The sequence below is a fragment of the Podarcis raffonei genome, chromosome 5 (genome assembly GCF_027172205.1).
Source record: "Podarcis raffonei isolate rPodRaf1 chromosome 5, rPodRaf1.pri, whole genome shotgun sequence".
NCBI classification, from domain to species: domain Eukaryota; kingdom Metazoa; phylum Chordata; class Lepidosauria; order Squamata; family Lacertidae; genus Podarcis; species Podarcis raffonei.
In genome coordinates, this window is record NC_070606.1 from 64,750,103 (window position 1) to 64,762,368 (window position 12,266).

Below are 12,266 nucleotides of genomic sequence, written 5' to 3' on the forward strand. Positions count from 1 at the left end.
AAGAGGATGCCTTCACTCTGGTATGACTCCCCTTTACCACCCCATTCCCTCTCTCCTGTCCCCCCTCTTTTCTTCCTTACCCGATACTGCATATAACACTAATATCTCACAACAAATGTAAATGATCTCTAGAAAGCACAACCTGAAGAAAGAGACAATGCATGTGCTTTTGTAAACAAGGAAAATCTGTAATAAAAATTATTTAAATACAAACAAACACAGAAGTATAGAGTCCGGCTGAAGAGAAGTAGTAGCTCCACTCTATTCTGCCTTGGTCAGACTCCACATGGAGCACTGTGTCCAGTTCTGGGTGCCATAATTTAAGAAGGACATTAACAAAGTGAATTGTGTGCAGAGGAGGGCAACCGTGATGATCAAGTCTCAGGAAACCAAGCCTTATGAAGGACAGTTGTGGGAATTGGGAATGTTTAGCCTGGAAAAGAGGAGAATGAGAGGAGATATGATAGCCATCTTCAAATTGGCGGAATTCACATAATGCTGTGTGAGACAGTAAGTCTGCAGGCTTGAGTTTGCTAGCTGATGCAACCGGCTGATGTAATCAGCCTGCAATACTTTCTCTGGAAGTCCTGGGTCAGAATGACTAAGCAGTAATGTGCTGTCAGTTGATTGGCTGTCATCGGTTTAAAAGGGAAACCTGTCCAGCAGTAAGGGTGGTGGTGTAGAAGAGTGTGGTCAGAGAGAGAGAGTTAGAGGTCTTCCTATGTGCCTTAAGGTGCAGCCAGGTACTCTGTTTGACTGTATGAACTGCTCGTGTATTGTAGCCTGTAGATATTTGTATATATAGCTCACAATAAATATACTGCACTGATGAACCTGGAAATCTGAGCATTTCTGCTAAAGTGCCACAAAAAAATCTCAAGGGCTGTCACATGGAAGATGGAGCAAGCTTGTTTCCCCTACTCCGGAGAATAGGACCCCAACCAAGTTACAAGCAATGAGTTTCTGACTAAATATCAGAAAGAACTTCCTGACAGTAAGAGCTGTTAGACAGTGGAACAGACTCCCTCGGATGGTGGTAGGCTCTCCTTCCTTGGAGGTTTTTCAGCAGAGGTTGGATGGCCATCTGTTATGGATGCTTTACTTGAGATTCCTGCATTGCAGAGGGTTGGACTAGGTTATTCTCAGGGTCCCTTCCAACTCTACAGTTCTAACATTCTATGATTTTAACTCTAAAGCAGAGGGGAAAGCTTTCTGAAATTGCCAGCTAAACAGACTTTTAAATCCTTACCTAGACAAACGAGGAAATGGTCCCATTTACACAAGTATTGATCACAGCAGTTAAAGGAAAATAGGGTCTGACAAGCACTCAAGTGTTCATGGAAATGAGGTGCCTATTTAGATGTCAAAATATAGACATAGGTGCATAACAGTTTGCCCCCACCCCCATTAGAAGCAATGTTGGCTCCTCTTTCTAGTGAAGGTTGTTGCTTTCTAAAGAGGCTGCTTCTATTCTGTGTCAGACAACGAAAATTAATAACAAATACTGGGAAACTTCCTCCCCCTTCCCTTCCCTATCCTGGCTGCACATGTGATACACGGTTAAATATTTGTGCAGATAACTTCAATTTGGCCATATGCACGTTTACATGGAAGTGGGCTCCACCATGTTTGGTGAGGCTAACTCCCAGGAAAGTATGCCTAGGATTAAAGAAAGTGGTTTAAAACACACACACACACACACACATACACACACAATGCACACATCATGTTAGGAATCCTCACAGCTTCCATGAAAGAAAGCTTGGTACTATTTATGAAAGCTTGGTACTATTTATTGCATTTTGCAGAGGAGGGCGAGAGATGACTAGTCCAAACCGAATCAGTCATCAGACTGGGCCCTAGGCCAGGGATTTTCTCTATGTCCACCAATGCCCCTTCATACAACACAATATTGAAGCTTCCCATTTTGCATTTCTCTTCCTCACCTCCAAGTATACAGTGTGCATGTGATCCCCACATTCGCAGATCTCCAGGGTGGGGTGGAAAGGAACACATATTTCTCAGCCCATTGTTTATTTTATTTACTTGTTTACTATGTTCATATTTATTTTATATTACCAAAAATTATATTGCTTGACTGGGAATATAACCTCTAAGTAGCTTACAAAAAAACCCCATCTCTTTTCTTCAAAAACAGGAGAAAACAATTTTTGCAACACATACATGTGGACATGGGCAAACACCTCTCCCTGTATAAAGTTTGTCAAAGTCAAGAACACTCGAAGTTCTTCCTGAGTAATTTCCCAGTAGTCCTTGTTAATTCCTTTAGATTTTCTCTACCACTTTTCAAAGTCTGATGTTCAAAGAAACAGAATGAAGCTGCCTCAGCAATTTCCCCTCGTCTTCCGTGTTGCTCAATCAAGTCCATTAACTCTCCTCTTTTGCTTTTTCGGTGGCTTCCTTGAAGGAAACGGGGCCCTGCTTTTCAGTCTAGGCTGCCAGGCAGAGGTGCCTGGAGAATTCACCCCTTCATGCTGCTCCAGGAACTGCCCCCTTTCTTCTCTTGACAGACGCCGAGCCCATCTGCTTCACCTTCGTGAAACCCATGCCCTCAAACCCTCCATTTCCTATCACACAAAAGCACAGCAATCTCCATGTTAGGCTGTGAGCTTCAGTTTCGCTGTAATAAGGCGTTGTGGGACAGACACCAAAGCATCCCACAAAGGGGTGCTTCTTTCTCACATTTGAACAAGCGGCTTTATGTTCCATAAAGGAAATGGCATTGCCTCTAAAGCTGGGCTTCAATGCAGAGTTTGTGCCTGGGGCTTTCCCCATGCTACGTTTGCCTGACTTTGTAGTATAGTTTTGAAGGTATGTAGCGCCTTACATGTGGTATGTACCACATCATTACTGCTAATATCAGCCCACTTCTATCCAATGGCTGCTAGTCTGGATGCAGTGTGTATAGCACATCAAAACCTAAAAACTCTGCTGCTGGCACTTTATATATATATTTTACTATGTAATAATGGCTCCATTTGGACTGTCTGAAAATGCTAAATGAAACAGAAACAGGGCTGCAAATGGCCAAAGTTCACTTATTTTTCCAATGCCTAGAACACAAATCAATCCAGGAAATACAGTTGGTATTCACCCCTGTTGTTCCTTGCAGTCCACAAACAATATTTAAATGGGCATATTCCCCCTTGCTATTTGCGTCACACTTCCTGTGCGCTGAAATGAATGGGTTCAAAGAACATATGGCCATGCAACTTACATAATGTACATAATTAATTATGTAACTTACATAATTTCACTACAGCAGACAGTGAGACAAATAACATGGTGTTGGACAGAAGGTGAAGTGCAGCAGAAAAGAAGCAAAGTTGCATGCAATGAATACAGAGCAGAAAGGAAAGCAATGCCTTCTTACATTCCTGTTTTCCAGGCTTGTTAACATTTGCTCCCACTCTGTTACATCAACAGCTTATTTTGTAGACTTTTATTCTGATGCAGTGGCTCCATTCACACACATGAGAAAACTGGGGCTGCCCCTTGTTGAAAAACACCTCCAACTTTGTGTCTCCATCCTGTATGCAGAGTTGTCTCCCACAGTGGTGAGAACAGCACCGTCACACATAAAAATAAAAGCTCAGTGAGTAAGTGGCTGTTGCTGATGAAACCCATCAACCTAGCTCCCAGGAACTTTGTTCGCAAAACCTGTCTCCTGGGTCCGTTGTGGACAACACTGTAATTTTCTTCTTGATACGAGCTCAATTTATCACTTTGGTTTTCACAGCCACACCAGCTCCTTCTCTACTTTCTAGCGGCACCCCATCTGCCTTCCTTGCTGGAACCCTCATCAGTCATCCAAGCCAGTCCTTGAAATGGTTGGACTAGGTTATCTGCACCTGCTTCTGATGCATGGGGCAAGATGGTCTGGGGCTACAGCAATAGGCCTTGAGTGCTTGCATGCATTGGCTAGGGTTGCCATATTTCAAAAAGTAAAAACCAGGACACCCCCAAAATTGATGAGCAGATGTCAAATCTGCCTTTGAAATCCCTGTTGTTGTTGTTGTTGTTTAGTCGTTTAGTCATGTCCGACTCTTCGTGACCCCATGGACCAGAGCACGCCAGGCACTCCTGTCTTCCACTGCCTCTCGCAGTTTAGTCAAACTCATGCTGGTAGCTTCAAGAACACTATCCAATCATCTCATCCTCTGTCGTCCCCTTCTCCTTGTGCCCTCCATCTTTCCCAACATCAGGGTCTTTTCCAGGGAGTCTTTTCTTCTCATGAGGTGGCCAAAGTATTGGAGCCTCAGCTTCATGATCTGTCCTTCCAGTGAGGACTCAGGACTGATTTCCTTAAGAATGGATAGGTTTGACCTTCTTGCAGCTCAAGAGTCTCCTCCAGCACCATTGAAATCCCTGTAATGTCCACCAAAACCTGGACATATGGCAGACCTAGATTAGCATCTGTGCTCCTGCCATACCTCACATCTCTAGAATCAAGTATTCCCTATTATATTCCTGCACACACACACACGGCTTTGCTGGAGTAGCCAAAGAGGGAAGGAAAACCAACATCAAACTATATGAGCCCTTGCAGGCACCTTTCCCCTAAGGAGCTCCAGGTGGGTTCTTCTTCTCCCTTACTCCAGTTTATCCTCACAACAACCCTGTGAGACAGGTTAGGCTGAGAGACTGTGGCTGACCACTTTATGGCTGAGCAGGGATTTGAACCTTAGTCTCCCAGGTCCTATTCCAGCTCTCTAACCACCACACCACACTGGATCTGTACATTTCTCAGCTCTGAAGAACTCCACCTCACTTATGCATGCTGCAAATTAAAGGCAGGCCTAGGTAGGCCTAATGTGGCCTGAAATAACAGGGATTCGTTTTAGTGAGAAACCTCTGCAAGATTTGCAACATGTGCTTCCGCCCACTAAGGGTTCTTCTAGGTTGGGGCATAATATCATGAATGTTGTGGAGATATTGCAGGTGGGAACATAGTGGCAACACTTTTTCTCTTCTTCAATTAATTGTATTTTCCCTAGAAAGGGTAAATCTGGATTAAATGAGGGGAGGGGAGATATGGCTTGGCATTTTGACGACAATGACACCACGTGGCTCTTGCAAAAAAACCTTGCATATTTGAGGAGCATCAACCCCACATGAAACACCCTTCTGGAAGCATCCAGGGATTTACAATTCTAGAATTTAGCATCATTCCCCCCTCCTCAGACATTGCAACATTTGGGTGTACCTTTGCTGCCAGTAGGAATGACAGGTATATCCTTCCCAGAGAAATAACCATGCTATATCTATCTGGGTCCCATTAGGTTATCAGCCCATTGGAGCATTTTATTTAGACCAATTCACTTTATAATCTTATCAGTCAGAACTGAGAGCTTTCCACAGGATAACCTGTAGCTATCCCACCATTGCTCATTCAGTAGCACCATTATGAAGGGTTTGCTATCACAGATCATTCTCTCTCATCACATCTTGATGATTTGTGATAGTGGATCTGTTATAATGGCTTCATACAAATGAGCAATCAAATGCTGGCAGCAGTTTATCATGAGGAAAGCTGTGAGTCCCGTCACACTTAACCTGACTCTGTAAATTATCCCTGGAATTCTAGAGAAAACACCCATTATTGTCAAGATTGTGGTAGATACATTACAGCACTTTCCCCCTTGCAAAGGACTGAATCCTCATTGCTGCTGGGTTAAAATTAGGATGCTGCCTCTAGTGGGTGAATTTGGAATAGAAAGGGAATGACAACAAATTGATCCATATTATTATTCTTTAAAACACTTTTGGGGCACTTCTCAACTTTGCACCCGTAGAATTTGCATATGCATGTTTTTTCATTGCGTTGCATTTTATGGCATTTAAATGTTTGGTAGGAAAGCCCAAGATCTAAAGATAAAACAGCCTTTCACTGCCAGTATTTTGAGACTTTGTTTTCATGGTGGCATTTTTTTCCTGTGCAAGAACTTGTCAATTCAAATTCATTCTAGCAAACACATCTCAGGTCTATTTGCCAGTCTAGCCTTTCCCCCCTTCCAGGTTGCTGTGAATTCAAAGCTCTGCAGTAAATCCAGTAGAGTTGTGAAATATGCTAGTGCATGCCCTCCTGTTGAGTCCGATTTACTTACTTATAGCTTTGGTATATTAATGTCTGCATACAGGAATAAAACATGTCAACAACAGCATGGGTGGAATGACAATTTGACCAGGTCTATGCCTTTTTGTTGCAGCTCAGCCCAATCATAACTGACACATTAGTTTACACACACACACACACACACACACAGAGAGAGAGAGAGAGCATCATTATGGTGCTAGAATAATTTTTTCCCCCATAGAGGATTTGCACCTGCCAAAATAAAATGTGTGTGTGTGTGTGTGTGTGTGTGTGTAGGTGTGTGTTTACATGTCTACACCTGATAGCAGACCCTTCAGAATAGCAATTAAGGTCCCCCCCCATCCTAGCAACAGATAATACACTTAAAATTAAGGAAACATTTCACAGCTTTTTCTCTCAACATTCATTTCAGATCAAATAGTTGGTGCTGCTGTTGTTCACTACTCTGAGAACAAAATTGCTCCTGAAGTCAGAGCTCACATCACATTTCATTCATTGTTGTTGTTGTTATTGACTGAAGTTCAGCTGGAGTTTGAACACCTAGAAACTCAGGCCTGACCATATTTCTCCCAAGGCTCCAGTTTACACAATTCCCTGTGTGGTACTGGACACCTCTGGTGGAACAACAAAGTCAGCCCACCCCCTGGGGATGCATGGATCAGTCTATTTCTGGTCCCTGGTGTCCATTCTGACCTTTCCTCACATTAACCTGTTTTTAGTTTTAAAAAGATAAAAAATCATATATAAATATAGTTTCCCACAAAATACTTCAAATGCATAGTTTACCTCAATGTATGAACTTCTAGACGTATTTTATCCTAGAAGAATGCCCCTGTGAGAAAATCTCCCTTACATTCTTTAAATCCCTTCACAGAACTCTACTTTTCCACGAAGCCTTTGGAATAGACCCTTTCAACTCAGCACCCAACCCTAACACATCCAAGCCAAGGGATCTGCAACTGGAAATAATCACCCATTCTTCCCCAGGTTTATTTCAGCCTTAATTTCCACCCCTTCTTTTGTTGTTTTTGTGGGATGACCAACAGTTTCACCAACCTCTCATTCTTTGCAAAGTGCTAAGTAAATAGATGGAACGCCACAAATCATCATAATTAGTGCTTCTTTTGGTTAATAAAAGGGGGGTGCTTTATCAACTTGTATATTGATAAAAGTGTTGCAGGTGCCAGCACAAAATGGCTGCCATTGGCAGCAAAGGGGGGGGGGAGCCTGTGCTCTGTATCAGTGAGTACTGACCCCAAGAAGGTTTGATTATCATCTTTATTATGACATACCATCATTGTTCCTATGGGCCATTCTGTTCCAGAAGACTGATGGACTGCTGAGAGCAGACAAGCCATCCATGGAAGCAACAGCAAGACATTTTTTCTTAATGAAGAAAAAGAAAAGCCCTTGGCCATCTTGTCTTTATTAAAGGTAAGATTCTGCTCCTCCTTGCGGTCAGGCACCAAACATTGCCTACTTTTGCCATCATACAGTTGTACTTTGTTTGCACAACATAATTTGACAGCAATCGTATCTCTGCTCAGCAGGTGTAACTCAACGATGGGATCATGATATTGGAAAGGAAATATTTATTTATACATTTATATCCCATCCTTCCTCTATGGAGCTCAAAGTGGTGTACATCGTTTTCTACTACTCCCTGTGAGTGAGGTTAGGCAGAGAGTGAGTGACTGGCCCACAATCACCCATTGAGTTTCATGACTGCCATGGGGACTTGAACCCTGGTCTTCTGGGTATTAGGCCAATGCTCTAAGCACACTATGTCACACTGGCTGTTATCTCATGAATAAGAAGAACGTGATGAATATCTTTCACCTATCAGGGAAGCAAGGGGGCAAGGGGGTTCTGATTTGCTGATGAAACAAAGCAAATAAAACTTTGGAGGCACCCATTTCAAGAGAAAGGTAGGTTTCTTGACTGGGATTCTTTCTTTGCTGGCTGAAGATACTGGAAACTCATTGGTTTGTAAAAAGGAATCTGGTCTTTTACAGCTTTCACAGACTTGGGGGGGGGAGCTTTGACAGATATGGCTTCCTAAGCACCAGTGAATGCTTTGAATATCTTTAATGCCCACAGTTAAAGGTACCATAGAAGCATGCCATAATTAATAGCAGTATCATATAAGCCATGCTTCGCCCAGCACCGCAGGAACCAGATTTCTCAATGCCCGAATAGGTCACTTCAGTGTTTCACCCACTGAATTAATGCTGAGCAATTATACCAAGCATTAAAAGATTCTCGCAGTGTTTGCAGCACATATTTAGAAAGCAGCTGTAACCTTTAGCCCAGTGGAGTACTTCTTTCTTTTCGGCATTGCACTCCAACAAAAAGATAAAGGGAAATGGAGAGAACATCTAAAGACATGAAGGTCAAGACTATAAAAATAATTGTATAAATTAAATGTTTCCCATGAGAGTTTGAATGTTTCCCATGAGTGACGTTTTCATGACATTTTGAAACAGTCCGAGGGTTGCTGCAAATGAGTGATACAATAGAAATATAATAAATGCCATTGTTGGACCATGATAACTGATTAATACAAAATGTAAGAGGCAATTTTTATTCTTGAGAAATTAGAGTGGCATTTGCCCACCAATCCATAAAGGAAAAATGACCCATTCTGAGGTAAAGGCCACCTCAGATACCGTTTCAGCTGGATTTCTCCCTAAGTTCCACCAGCTGCCTTGCAAGAAGCATCCTGGTAGAGAGGGGAACCTGGGTGCAGACCACCTCAGCTGGACTTCTTCCCTACAGTGCCATCTACCTCAACTGTCTTATGGAGAGGATTCCAGGAAAGAGAGAGTGTGAGGGGCAAAAACCATCTCAGGAGCTGCTCCAGCTAGACTTTATCATTTATATCAAAGGGCTATGTACCATCACTTGCCCTATGGGGAGGACTGCAGGAGAGAGGGAGGCATTAAACACTTCAGAGCCTGATACAGTTCTGGACTTCCCAGCTGGACTTTCCCCTATGCACCACAGAGCCATTCTACCAGCTAGGGGTTGGCAGGGATCCTGATTGGCTTTTTACATGCTGATGTTCCTTACTGTGTTTTTTTAAACTATAATTTCATGCTACTTGCAAACCATCATGGAAGGATTTGCATCTTAAAAAGTAGGGTATAAATAATTGCAATAAGTAAATACTTTCAGTGATCAAACAACCTGCCAGAAGTTGTCTCATGTTGATTAGAGTAGCTCAAGCTCCACAAATCTGGGAAATTAGAAGCTGAGACTGTTAGCTTAATATATATGCCCCATGATCAGTAATGACATTGTACAAGGGCACAAATTGTACTAACGTACAACTCTCTCTCTCCTTCTCAATGCACCCACATTTTTCCTCTGTCTGTCGGGCCATTTTCCAGATGGGGAGAATTATGGACGAGATTCAGCTAACTGGTCCCACTAGCAGAAGCCTGTTCAAGGGCTTCCAGTAATGCAATGGGGCTTCCTCCCTCTTGTCCCACTAAATTGGCTCTGGGAGTGGGGGGCTTAGAGAACCCCCCAGAACAGCACACAGGGGAAGAAGAGGGGAGATCATTCAGCTGTTATAAACAAAGCATTTATGTTGAATTCCTCCCTGGGTGTCTGGGAAAAGCAAATATGATCCATGTTGTCTTGGTACTGTGTTGTCTTATGAAACATCTGTGCCCTACAGTATCGCTGGTGAATCCTGTGAGCTGATCTACACTTTCATTGGTAGCTGGCAGGATGAGTAAAAAGTGGGATAACCCTCTTTTAGCCAACCTGATTGTCATGAACTGGCAGGGCAATGGGGAGGAGGAAGATGATCTCAGCAAGACACATTTGGAGACATCGTCAAGTAGATTGTGTAAGCCGCATTCCAACTTATTAGCAACAGGTAACATTTTAAATAAATTGTAGAATTATAATCGTAGACACCCCCCACTTTCTGCTATTTAACTAAAGGGGTACTCTCATATCCTTTTAATGTGACCACAGAGTTCAGTTTTCATGCCACATATAGTTCCTCTGATTCCTCCCAACAAAGTAAATGTTTCAGGATTGAAGTTTGTGTGTTTGCCATGGACATCCCCTGATAAAATTAAGATGAAAGGTGGGGGAGAAAATTAAAGGCAGCTATCTAAATCTGCTTCAATGGGGTCTAAACGCAAAGATAAAAATCCAATTGTCTGATTCCTTTTAATGAAAACTACAGCTTGTGAACTGAGAAGCCTTGAAATGGCTCCCCACAGAGGTAGTTATGAGCCAAGAATAACTAACTTACCACAGGAACTCATTTTCTCTCATTAGCTTTAAATTTGATTCAGCATTAACACAGAAGTAAACTGACCCCAAATTATTATCTCATTAATAGGAAGAAAACTTTGTTTTGAATCAGTTTGGGTATACTGTGGTCACATGTAAAACGAAACCATGGTTTGGCATTCCCTCAACAAGATCTGAGCTTCCTCCTGTTCCCTCAGCCCCTCATATATTCTGGGTGAGGCTCAACCTCAGAGGCAAGGGGCATGTGGACTGAATAATAGAAGCTGTTAACCAAAGATGTGCACTGTTTCTTTCAATCTCTGTTTCTTTGGGAAATGAGTGCATTAACACTTCAAATACTGGAATGTAAGGAGAAACCTTCTGTTCATTCTGGGTAGGGCTCACTCCAAAGTAGGGATGGACTGAACAATTCTATCCCATTTCACTCACACTAGTGATCAACTTTTTTATTTATTAAATTTATTGGTTACTTTTTTGCCGTAGTGAGTCAAAGTGACTTAGAATATTTTGAGCATATGTGGTGGGGATGTAACTATGTACACAAGTTCCAGAAGAAGGCTGTAATGGATATTGTTATTATTGTTGGCAAACAGGTCATGTTGGGCACTAAGTTATGTCTCTTACCCATTTTATCTTTTTTTTTTTTTTACATATTTATGTTCTCCTTTATTATTCAGCCTGAGCCTTTGAGATCAGAAATGAAGCCTCAATCCTATACCCACTTATCTGGGAGTAAGCCCCATTCCACACTAAAGACACCATTTCAAAAAGACATGTTATTTATTCCATACTCAAAGATGTTCAGTTTTGCATAAGGGGTGAAGCAGTGAATGTGTCTGCAATAATTCTATAACTCCTAGCTTTACCTCTGGAAATTCTCCCATAAGGAAGGCTGAATGATTCCTTTTAACTGGCTTCTTATCCTTCACATCTCATCTGAGAGCTAATCAAGAAAACAGATTCACAGCCAAGGGGCCCCTGATATAGGGGACTCTCCCTATCTTTGTGTTATTTATAACACATTTTTTGTGTGAAAACAAGACAGGCTTTCATTTAAAATAAAGAAGAATCTCTTTGACTAAGTGCCAATTCATCAATGCATTAGAAACAGAACATTAATCTGCTCCTCCCGTCTCTGCCATAATTGTAACATTTTCCTTTTAATGAGGTGGAGCAGGCGAATGGGAAGGTAATTGTGCCAATACTGATGGAAGGTTTCTTTTATAATTTTCAGACTAATGATGACATGCAAGTCGTATTGTTTCTTTGCAGCAAGGGGCCTTTCTCCACAAAGAGATGGATTAGCAGCACAGGAGAGGCACAGAGCCTACCCAGAAAATGGTACTCCCCTTTCGGACCGGCACGCTTCTTTCTTGCACTCATGGCCAGATAATGAGGACTCATCTATTAGCAATATGAATGGGCTGGGCTTGCAGGCCAGATGAATGGAAAGGCAATGGGTTGGAGAAAGACGCAGAGGAAAAACTAGATTGATGCAAGCTGGCCAGCCTCAGTCTGCCATCCATATGCCACCCAATGGAATGGCTTTGAAGCTAATGGACAAGCCTGTCTTGTCCCTGTTCTACAGAAGGCCTTGTAGATGGAAAAGGAGGTTTGCTGCAGCTGATTAAAGATGATGTTCTGTTTGCCATTATACTGACAATTTCAGAGGCATTGTACAGCTATACTGAAGAATCTTTCCCATCTGTTGCTGTTCCTGGGCAAGGGCAAAATAAAAATGGGATAGCAGCTCAGGGCTGTGGCTTTTGGGACTTTTTCTGCTGGGGTTCAGATATTGCAATTTAAAATGCATGTGTATCATATTGAGTATGAGGGGGGGGGTGTTGCTGCTGCTGCTGCTTTCCCTTTG

The 12,266-nt window shown here is 42.4% G+C and overlaps 1 long non-coding RNA gene across 2 annotated transcripts; it reads left to right on the forward strand.

The window, feature by feature from the left end:
* Nucleotides 1-7,450: 7,450 nt before the first annotated feature.
* LOC128413440 (uncharacterized) lies at nucleotides 7,451-12,050 on the forward strand. Of its 2 annotated transcripts, none has more exons than XR_008330345.1 (3): nucleotides 7,451-7,552; nucleotides 9,804-10,007; nucleotides 11,631-12,050. It is a non-coding gene; the product is annotated as an uncharacterized LOC128413440 (long non-coding RNA). The 2 variants fall into 2 exon arrangements; XR_008330344.1 differs by having other exon boundaries at nucleotides 11,669-12,050.
* The last annotated feature ends 216 nt before the right edge of the window (nucleotides 12,051-12,266 follow it).